This window comes from Myodes glareolus, chromosome 5 (assembly GCF_982192425.1).
Source record: "Myodes glareolus chromosome 5, mMyoGla1.1, whole genome shotgun sequence".
Classification (NCBI taxonomy): domain Eukaryota; kingdom Metazoa; phylum Chordata; class Mammalia; order Rodentia; family Cricetidae; genus Myodes; species Myodes glareolus.
The window spans coordinates 74,312,497-74,324,818 of record NC_142030.1 but is presented as its reverse complement, the minus strand read 5'-3'; positions in this window follow the sequence as shown (position 1 = coordinate 74,324,818).

Below are 12,322 nucleotides of genomic sequence, written 5' to 3'. Positions count from 1 at the left end.
AAACTGAACTGCCTAGCAAAAGAGACTTCGAACTATTTCTCCTGCCTCCACCTCCCTGGGATCACAGACACATGCCACCATGCCTAGCAATTCATATCATTAAAGTTTTTAAATGTTCCTTTTTCAGTCACAAGTGAAGTAAACATAAAAGACAAATCTGGATCCTTCATTCTATCACAAAGCACAAGTGTATGTGGTATAAACAGAAAGAATCACATGGTTAAAATAAAATGACAATCTACCTAAGAAAATACAGCTACAGATAAGTTAAATCCAAGAACTTTTGACAAACATTTGGGTTAGAAATGAGTTTGCCCTGATTCCTTCTACCCATTTGCAGCTATAATTCCACAAACTGTTCTCTGCTCTCCAAGATTCCTCTAAATTTCTGGCAGCAAATGTCCGTTCAATTTTAGTGACTCTGTCATAATGGGCACGAACCCCATTCCTCAGTCCATAGAAGGATTTCCAGGCATTCTGTAAAGTTTTAAAAATATTTATGCTATTGACATTTAAATGCACTGACGACAATGTGTAGTCTAAGCCCCATGTCCTCTGTGTTGAGGCAATTCTGAGTAGGAAGAATTATTGCTGAGTAAATTTCCAATGTTTCTTAAGTAGCTGAACCATGAGAGATGTCAGTGAAGGGTTTTCCTTTCGCACATTGGCTGTGTCAGGCTAGGATAATAATAGCATCCTCATATCTGTGTTTATAAAGTCACTGCCTGGAACCTCAAGAATACTTCACCGTTTGCTCTTTCAAATACATAATCAGGCCTCAGCAACTACCTCAAAACAGCTTTCTTCATTCTTCATGTGTATATCATTTTTCTTTGGTTAGATAGACAATAAAGCAAGTTGTTTTATCTTTACCCAAATTGCAAAGATAGTCACATACCAGGATTTTATTTCATTTCATTTATCACATGGCTTTAAATTTCACAGTTATGCCAAGTTTATGTTTGTAAGTGAAGTGAAATTGAGATAGCATCCAATAAAAATAGTCTAAGAACTGCTTTTTTTAAAAAAAAAAAAACTGTGGGTCACAGGGCAATTCTTCATGCTGAGCACTCTGGAGACAGGCTGAGGCAGATAGATCTCCATGAGCTGAAAGTCAGCCTGGTCTATGTAGGTAGTTCCAGCCCATCCAGGGCTACAGAGTGAGACCCAGTCTCAGAAGAAGAGAAAAACAAAGAGAGAGGCAGAGGAAAAAAAGAAAACTGAGACTGTCAAGATGTTCAGTGGGTAAACATGCTTGGTGTACAAGACTGATGATCTGAGTTTGATCCTTGGATCCCACACTATAGTGGAAAGAGGAAACTAACTGACTCCTGAAAATTGTCCTCTTCCCTCCACAGGAACACATGTGCATACACAATTACTATTATTATTACTATTATTAGAAGCAATTTAATATAATAAAGATAATTTTAGTAATAAATATAATTTAAACATAAAAATAAAGAAAAAACATTTGCTTAATGAAAAAAAAATGTATTTGCTCTGAATTAGCTAAATGAGGTATTGGGGAGATGCACAGTTGCTAAAGAATTTGCCAAGGAAGTGTAAGGATACTGTTCCTGGTCCCTAGCACCCATATTAATGGCAATTCATTTTTACAGTCACAGAAGCAGTGATATGTAGATTCCTGGGGCAGCTGGCTAGATAATCTAGCTGAATTGTTGAGCTCCAAGTTCAATAAGAGATCTTGTCCCCAAAATGATGATGATGATGATGATGATAAGGTCAAGGGACTAGAGAACTGGCTCAAGAGCATTTGTTGCTCATCCATAAGACCCATGTGAGATTTCCAGAACCCATGTTGAGCAGCAAACAACTACCTATATCCCAGCTCCGAGGAATCTAATGTCTCCTTCTGACCTCCATGGCCACGTACATATAGGTGACAAAAATAATAGAAATAACATTTTAAAAATATATAAGATGAAAAGTGACCAAGGACGACATTGATCTTTGGCCTCCAGGCATATACCTGTAAGAAGCCTGAACATATACACACACACTCGCATACACATGAACTTGCATACATACCAAACACACACACAGACACACACACGCATGCAACAATTTAAAAAATAAACAACTGTTTTGTTCCTTTAAGAAAAACATTGAGGATACAACCAACTTAAATATCTCTTAATATACTACTACTTAATATACTGTGTTGATCAAGCTTTGTGAACCAACTAGTGTAGGTAAAGGATGCTCAGACGGTTGGAAAAGCATCTCTGAGTGGATTTCTGGGGTGAGTTTAACCTTTAAATCAATAGACAATCCTCCTTAGTCCATGGTGGCAAAGGAATAAAGCAAAACAGCATCCCAGGAGGTACTGGAGAGAAAGCAAACAGAACGGACAAGCTCCATGTTTTTCAGGGACCTACATCCTGGATGACAGGCGGGCAAGAACCAGACAGACTTCTGAAGTGTTCTGTCCCAGAAAGACCTCTGAAAGGACGTGACATTTTGGCTGAGGTTTGGAAGATGAAACCAAATATGGGAGGAATGTTCCATAGAAAAGAACCAGAAAGTACGCACATTGAAACGTAAATTGGCCCATGAAATCTGAAAGGCACACATGAGAATTCTGGCACTTGGGCCTTGAACGGCCAAGCACTGTGGTGAATGAGGGGAAAAGAGAACTAAATTAAATTAGAAATCTGATGGGGACCCGAAAACGAGGGTTGGAATTTGGGGGTAAGAGGAAACCACAAAAGCAGAGACCAGAACTAAGAGAGTGCAAAGGTACTTCCAGCACGCAGCAGATCTTACGTGGAGAGAAGTTGGAGGCCATTTTAGGAATTTACGTTGGAGGTCAGGTTTTTAAAAGTTTCAACAGACATCTAGATTCAGACCTAGAATGAGATGCTCTAGGTTATCTAGAATGTTCTGCTCTGAATTTGATTGGTGACATTGGTACCTCTGAGCTTCTGCAGAGACTACCATTGCTAAACTTGACAGCAGTTTATTAGATGGAAATACAGACAGCGATGTTAACAGGGGATTGGCAGGATCCCTGTCATGCAGGCAAAGTGCATGAGGGGCAGAATGGGAGGAGGCCTATCAGGGTGGAGCAGGTGTGTAGTGTTAGATTGAAGTTAACTGCAATTCCATCCTGTGGAAGTTTATATGAGATCCACAATTCAGACTCAACTGAGAAGTAGAGACAATGTTTTATACATCCATGGCACATACATATGTATGTGCACACATATGTATGACTTAAGGTTTTGTTTGGTTGCTTTGGTTTGTTGAGACAGGCTCCTATAGTTGAGACTGACCTTGAACTCCTGACCCTCCCACCTCTGCTTTGCAGGTTCTGGAATTACAAATATGCTCTGCCACACCCTTCTCAAGACTTCAGATTTTCAAGATGCTGTTTACATTGAAAACTTATGCCCACGCAGGAAAAGAGTTTAATCTTAGTTGAAAATCAGTTTTGTCATCCGAAAATTATGGAAAACCAAACTGGCGAGGGGGGGGGATATTTGGCATGACAAACCATGTTTTCTTTAAATACCCTTTCTCAGACTATCAGGTACTTTCTACCACTGGTTTGATAGCACAAAACAAGCTACAACTGTCAAAGAAATTTTAAAAGTTGACACAGAAAAGGTTACTGCTTGAATTTTATGACCTTTAAGTATCTATATCAAAATAAGTTTTACCTTGTTGTTTAAACACACATCCAAGAGAATCCAGAGGCAAGGCCATTCATCTTACAGGAGTATGATCCTGTCTCAGAGACCTCTCCTGGTCCTTTAGAGTAGACAAGCAGGGCTTGAGAGTTGTTGACGCGGTGAACGAGGCCGCTTGCTATTGAACCATGAAGATCTGACTACAGATCCCAGCACACCCATAACAAGCCACGTGTGGTCCTGTGCACGCCAAACCTCAGTGCTTTGGAGGACAGAGACAGAAGAATTGCTGTAGCTCCCTCGCTGCCAGCCTAGCTAAAAGAACACAGGCTGCAGGTCCAGAGAGAGACTGGGGTTCAGAGAAATACGGCAGAGGATGAGAGACAAAGACAATGCTCTGGCATTCCCACCGCCAGTGGAAGAAGTTAATAAACAGAATGTTACAAGGTTAAATTATCACCTGCACAAAAGCCGTGAGAGAGACCTGGAGCTCCATCCTTAGTTGTCAGAGTGAGACCTGGAGCTCCATCCCTAGTTGTTGTCAGAGGGAATTCCTAGTGTTTGTGCTCTTTACAAACAAGGCACATGATCTACATTCGGTCAGACACACCACCCCAATGCAGGTCAACGAAGGGGCACGGTTGAACTGGGTCACTTACAGGAAGGCAAGGGATCTTCTAGGTATCATTTGGGGACTTGAACTCAGAGCAAGTCTACTCTGCATACCTGACTAGAAACGGCCACTGCAAGGGCTGACTTCAGGGGAGAAAGCAGCAAGCTTCTCTCTGGTTAAGGAACAGCTGTCCGTATCATTCAAGAAAGTGACAGGCGGGCAACTGTGGTGACAGTTTGTTTTCCTGACTATTATTTTGTCACTAGTACACTCTCAAGAGTCTTTATTAGTAGCATGACACTTGAAGCAGGCGACATGGCTCTGTGGCTAAGAGCCCTTCTAGAGGACCTGGGTTCAGTTCCCAGTATCCCCATGATAGCTCACAACTACCTGTAATTCCAGATCCAGGGGATCCAATACCCCTGCTATCCTCTGTGGACCCATGCATAATGCATCCATGCGAGCAGGCAAACACACACATAAAATAAATCTAAAACAGAAAATTCAATAAGAATAATATGACAACCTACTGAATCCTGATGTAATGAGAAACTCATAAAGGTAATTCTGTCGTCAGAATATATTCCTCTAAACATTAAAACTCAAGAGCCTCCAGAGCCAGGCCCAGAGGCCCAGCAGGTACTTTGGAAATGCTGGAATGCTTCATTACTTCATTGCTACATTGTTAGCCTGTGGTATTTATTCTGAGTGGAGGCAGACCCAGACCTGGGGCCAGTCCAGCAGGGAGGCAACCAAGTCACATAAAGTTTCCAGAACTTAAACCTGCCATGTATCCATGAGGGACCAGGCCCACATCAGGAAACTGATAAATGGTAAAAGGGTTAAGTGTTCTGTAGAGTTATTATCACCCTGGATGAACCTCAAGCCTGCTTGCAAGGCCTGCATTGTTTTTGCTCAGGAGTACCAGAGATGCTTAGATGTGGACCCAGCAACAAGGAGGTCCTTCTCCAGCTGCCTGAGCAGGCTGGTCCTTGGGCAGTGCCAGCTGAGTAGACTTCAGCAAAGGACGATTAATAATCAAATTTAATGAACCTAAGATTTCAATGAACAATCTTATTTTTAAAGAAGAGATTGATGTCTTTCAAAAGGCACATTCATTGAAGAGTTGGTTAGAAAATTAACCAAATGCTTCTTGCTCTTTTCTCCCATCACTGGTAAGTGACAAGGAAAGCAATCACTTCCCTAAATCCCAGCAAGCTTTGTCCTATCTCTTTGTCAGCGAAGTAATTTAAGGGACTATCAACACAGCATGCCATGATTGGTGGTGGTGGTGGTGGTGTGGGTGTGTGTGTGTTGTGCGTGTGTGTGTGTGTGTGTGTGTGTTGTGCGTGTGTGTGTCTGTGCATGTGTGTGTGTGAGTGTGTGTTTGCTCTCTGACAAAACAAGGCGCCTCAGGACCAGGCTCTTCACATCCCTTGAGTAGCTTCAGCATCCAGTATCATCCTTGGACTCTCTCAAAGATTATTCTGCCATTCAGAGTGTGGGCCCTCCCACATCGGTTATCAAGACACTTTCTAACAGATTTGGTCACAGGTCATTCTGATCTGGGCAGTTCCTCCGTTGAGGTTCCCTCTTCCCATGTTACTCTAAATTGTATGAAGTTGACAAGAAAAACAAATGAGCACAGCTCTCTCTTACTTTGTAGTTTGGATAATTTGAATCAACAACTCATGTCAACTAATTGCAGATGGAACATGATGAGGGGTCAACACCCCAAAATCCAGGGACCCTCTCGTCTGCATGTAACATGCAATGTGCTTTCTCCAGGGTTCAACTCCTCTACATATAACATACACTGTGCTTTCCCCAGGACTCTTCTCTACATGTAACGTACACTATACTGTCCTCAGGGACCCTCTCCTCTGTGTGTAACATACAATATGCTTCCCTCTGCTGCTTCCTATTGTGCAGAGAGCCCCTGTTCTCTAATTTTGCTCAAACATTCTTTTTAAAGATAAGGCAATAGGCTTGAATTCTTATCACGATTAACATAATCTGATATGCCATTGCTTCTCCTATTGTGGTTTTTGAAAGACCTTTTAAGACAACGACACGCCAGCACTGGCTGAAGAAACGGCTCTACAAGCATTTGTGATAAACATATTGTATTAAATGACTGACGCTGAGAGGAACAGAAGGCACATTTTAATAAACGATTGTAATGGAAGAAATCACAGCTGAAACAGCTGAGCCACATTCTACGTTGATGGTAATAAAACAGGGAAATCAATAAAATCAAGTAGTTATGTTAAGCACATACAGGCCCTAGGACCCAAAACATGCAGCTTGTGCAAACCTGAAGAGGACAAGGACTAATAAACCTTGTTTGTAAATATATTTTGCAATATTATAATGATCATCTTGTGGTCCATTATCTTTAAATTAAAAAAAAGATAAAGAAAGGGATAAGCAGTAAACAGAATGAAATGGTTTTGATTGACAGCATCTTACACAGTTAAGAAAAGAATGACACTTGAAATCACCTTAAGAAAACACTCATGGCCAGCGTCATAGTACATGCCTTTAGTCCCAGCATCGTAGTACATGCCTTAAGTCCCAGCATCATAGTACATGCCTTTAGTCCCGGCATCCAGGAAGCAGAAGCAGAAGATTCCTGTGAGTTTAAGAATAGCCCAGACTAAATAGAGAGACGATTCAAAAAGAAACAAGCAAAATATTAGAAAAGGAAACATTCATTTTATAAATGAAGAACTAAAGCGTGGATCGCACAATGATCTACACACATCCCATTCCAGAACTCAAAAATAAAACTTTTTCTTTTTTTTAAATAAAACCCTTTTACATTTACGTGTGTGTGTGTGTGTGTGTGTGTGTGTGTGTGTGTGTGTGTGTGGTAGGGTTGGCGGTGATGGCAATGCATGCCAAAACATGCATGTGGAGGCCAGGAGAAAATATGTGGGAGTGGCTGTCTACTTCCACAATGTGGATCCTGGGACTGGAACTCAAGTCCTCAAGCTTGGCAGCAAGACCAAGATCCAGTGAGCTGTCCCACTAGCTCATTCCGTAACGTTGAAGTGGACATTAAAACATCTAAAAGCTGCGGTAAATATTAAGCAACATTTTACTTCTTCCTCAAATTAGATACTGTGCTGGTAAATTTAATTATCCCAATGATTGGGTTCAGAAATGCCGAAAGCATTAGTGGCCTAGACATCTGGTGTATTCAAGAGAGTATTTCCTATGAGGGAAAGGCCCACCATGAGTGTGGACAGCATCACCCACCCCACAGATTGTAATCTCAGACTGCATAATAAAGAAAACCACCCAACTGCTAGCATCTCCCTTTCTCTGCTTCTTTCTCCCTCATGTAATGTAACTAGATGTCACAAGTTGTCACCAGCGCAGAAACACTGCCACAAACGCACCCCCAGCTTCATGATGGGCTGTATCTCCTCAAACTGTAAGCCAAAATGAACCTACGCTTTTTAAGGTGCTTAATATGTATATATTAGCACCAAGTCAGGCGGGAGGGGGTACAAAATGCTATCCCACATTCCTTAACGTACATAAGATCACAGGCTCATAATCTTGGAGTCTTTGAATGAGTTGAATGAGTTTTCTCTTTGTTACACTGTCTCTACTGAGAATAGAGCTTTTCTTGCACAACAATTCCTAAACCATCTTTTCTCCCTTTTCCTTTTCCATGGGCCATCACTCTACTCCATGACTCCAAAGCCGGAAAATGATATTATTAGCTGTCCATTGCTATGACAAACACCTAAAGAAACAGCCTTTTAATTGCTCTAACTACCATTTATTTGTTTATAGGTGTTTGGCCTATACAAGCCAAACTGGCATGCCTGGTGTCCAAGGAGGCAGAAGAGAGTGCCGAGTATCAGATCCCCTGGGAGTGGAGGTGAAGATGATTGCAAATAGCCATAGGGATGCTGAGAATTGAACCTTGGTCCTCTGAAAGAGCAGGCAGTGCTCCTAACCTCTGAGTCATCTAGCAGCCCATGAGAAAGAATTAAGGAAAGAAGGCTTCATTTTCAGTTCACGGTCAGGTGGTCCCATTGTCTCTGTGGTGAGGCAGACCTTCATGGTGGAAGAATGTAGTGAATCAGAGGTGCTTAACTTATGGCAACCAGGAAGCAGAGGGAGATACAGAGTGGGAGGGGTTGAGAGAGGGGAGGTGAGAGAAAGAATGACACACACACACACACACACACACACACATACACACACACGGTGGGGGGCAGGGACAGAGAGACACGGAGAGGAAGGATGGGATAAGAGATAATAATGTTGTCCCAATGATTCTGTCAAATTATAAGTCCTTTGATTAAGGTGGCAAGACCATCATATTCTGCTCACCTCTTAATAATACCTTAGCCAGAGAGACCACACCTTCAGCACCAAAGCCTTGGGTGGTGGGGGGCTTCATTCTAAACCTAATGAAGGTCATATTCAACCTTTAACTGGGAAGTTAGCCTTTACATAGTGGCAACACTAGTAAGAAAAATAGTCTCAATTAAGAAAAATCCATCATGCATCTGTAATCTCAACACTTGTGAGGTAAAGGAAGGAAATTGGGAGTTCAAGGCTAGCCTCAGCAATAAGTCTATGACTAACCTTGGCTATATGAGGCCTTATTTCAAAAGGAAATAATGATAAAGCCATGGAATTTGGGGGTTTACAGAGAACTCTGTCTTAAGAATTTGATAGGTAAGAGCTCCTAAATAATGTTGAGGAGAGAAGCACATAGCTTAGCTTCCTGATAATGCTTTCCCAGCATGCACAAGCCTGGATTATATACTTATGAGAAAGAAAAAAACAGGCAAAGCTGAATAAAACATATGCAACAAAGAGAGGAAATAGGTAGTCGTGGATAGATGAATACAATTATACTATTATAAAGGCCTAAACCAGAAAGGACAGTCTCAGTTCCAACCTGACATTTGGTCACCTAACCCACGGCAAACTCTACCAATTACAATTTTGCTCAGTTTGTGTATAACTGAGTCCTTACAGCTATGCCCACACACTGTCTTTTTACCTCACATTCCTAAGTTTGTGACTTCAAATCTGAATTGAAATGTCATCTCATAATATCCTGTTCTCCTTCCCATTGCTGTAAATTTCAAAGAAATGTTCATAGCTGAGCTTGGTGTAAGAGTATAACTGAGTATAAGAGTATAACTCTTACACTCTTAACTCTTGGGAGGTAGGGGCAAGTGAGGTCAGCCCATCCTAAAAAAAAAAAAAAAAAAGTCTCTCTCTCTCTTTTCCCCTTTGACTGTCTCTTCCCTCTTCCCACCCCACCCCCCGCCTCTGTCTGCTTGTCTGTCTGTCTTCCTGTCTTCATTCACTTTTGTTTTCTTCATTGCCGTTATCTGGAAATTATCTCATTCATTAGTCTCTTGTGTTTCTGTGACGCCTTCCACTAGGGCACAGGCACCATGTGCTGAGAGTATTTCTTGTTTTGGTCCACAGTGCACAGGACATTCTGTGACGTGTGTGAGTGACAAAGAGGCATGAGATTACAGAAGGAACAACTATGTGTCTCTATTCTCTTGGCTGACTTCTAATCACAGACTCCTGCTCCCTAGACTCCCAGACTGTAGATTGTTATTTTTACCAGAGTTCTAATTCTCAAATCTCAAGTCTTGCCTATGACCCAACATCCACACATAAGTCACCCATTATTTTCCACACTCCCACCCTGAACTCAACCTGCACTTCAGCTCACATCTAATTGTCATCCTTCAGCCAAGCATACCATTTGCCCTTGTGCCTTCGCATGGGTCATTGATTAGAACTGGCTACAGGATCGGAAAGGGTTTCTTCACCTTGAGGAAAGTGCCTCGGGTCTTCTCTAGCCACCTTCCCAAGATAGCCCTGATTAATCACGCTCTTGTCGTTTATCACCTGTACCAGTCTGAAGTTTCTAAGATGTTTCTTTGATTTGATTTTATAGGACACATGTATTTATTCTTGCCAGCTGCATTGGGTATGGTGTTTAAGCTAGAGTTGACCCCTTCTTTCTTATTGCCTACCATAGTATCATGATCGTGTTTCAGAGGACAAATAGTAACTGTTTTCAAATGCAATTGTATCCTAGCTATGCTGCAGGCATTACGCAAAAGGCACACTGCTTTCCATGGCAGCCAACTTCAGTCTTATTCCTAAACTTGCTCATTCTCATTAGATCACAACGTAACGATGCTGAAGCCCCTGTAGCGGCTCATGTCTGATAATCTGAACACTAAGGAGACTGGGGAAGGAGGATGGTTGTGAGTTCAAGGGCAGCCTGGGATACACAGCAAAACTCTCACCCAAAGAAAATAAATAGTAGATGTGACCCGATCTGTACTATGTGTTGATTTAAGTCAGATTTAGTTGGAATTTTAATAGCATTTTTATAACTCTACAAGCAGTGATGCTTATCAATCTCATGGGTTCACAGCAGTCCCTCACTTGCCCTTAATCTTTGGTTTGAATCAGTACTAGTTTAAATATAAGGATGACTCCAGTTTTAATTTTTATTAAGTTATTTTGTGTAAGAGGCAAACTGTCTTCCCAGAATGGAGCTGAACTTATTTTCCATTGTAGTTTCTGTTTTTCTAGTTGATTCATGCTCAATTCTCTTCTGCTTTGGCTCACTCTTTCCTTGCATAATTTCAGCCTCGTTCTCAATGTAAGAGCTACAAATGGTTTATCTTGGAATCATTGTTAAATTCTTGTGGTCCACAAGTTTTCAGCAGTATGACTATTTTCTTCTCTGTGAGACAACACCTCAATGAAAACAGCATTAGTGTCTTCACTGTCCTGTAATTTTGTTTCCTTAATAAAAAGTGAAAATTACTTGTGGGTTACCACAATCCTCCTGGTTTTACTTTTAGTGAAAATATATTCATATATTAAATTTGTCTTATTCAAAACTTTATATATACTGTTTATTCAGAGATATTCAAAATAAATAATGACCCCCAACATGCCCATCCAATATTTCATAAAGTACTGGGGAGTGTAAAAAAGTACATGTAGACATAAGACTATGAAACAACGATACTAAAGGCAATATTAATAATGAATACTGTCATATAAGGTGATGGTAAATTTGATGTTGATTTGACTGGGCTAAGGAGTATCATGTTCACTGGGAAACACTGCCTCTGGATATGTCTTCGAAGTGTCTCAGGAGGTAGACATCATCTGGATTAAGAGATTCAGTGAAGAATATGCTTCCTTACTAGGGTGATGTCCAGTAGAGAAAAATGACTAAAGACATGTGAATGGAATGAACTTTCTATTCCAGAGCTGGGTCATACCATCTCCTACCATAAGACACTGGAGCTACTGGTTCTCAGACCTTAGGCTTGAGGGACCTTGCACCCTGGCTGGAGTTACCTCTACAGGATACCCGAGTGCCACAACCTTTGCTCATGGACTGGATTGCCCCACCGAATTTCTCATTTCTCTAGTTGGGTGATGACAATTTTGTGGAACTTCCTAATTTAACATCACAGAATCAGTTCCCATGTTAAAACACTTGGTGTCTGTCTGTCTGTCTGTCTGTCTATCTAACATCTATCCTATTGGTTTTGTTCCTTTGTAGAACTATGTCAGATACATGATGTTTTACTGTTCTTATATCTATGCCCACAATGATTCTGTAATGTGGGTGCATGTTACTGATATACTGATTGTTACATGAGATTTGTAGGTATAAAAATATGACATAATCTAAATTCTTTAAGCCATGAATGGAATTTGAAATATGTTTTCCCAGTCTAAGGTTTATTGTTTACCATCTGTGGTAGTTTGAAAGAAAATGGCTCCCAAAGGGATTGGCACAAGTGGGAAGTGCAGCCCTGTGGAGTAAGTGTGGTCTTGCTGAAGAAAGTGTATCACTGTGGAGGCAAGCTCCGAGGTTTCATATATGCTCAAAACACCACCCAGTGTCCCAGACCACTTCTTGTTGCCTGAAAGATGTAAGATTTTCAGCTTCTTCTCCAGCAACAGATCTACCTGCACACTGCCATGTCCTACCATGGTGATAGTGGACTGA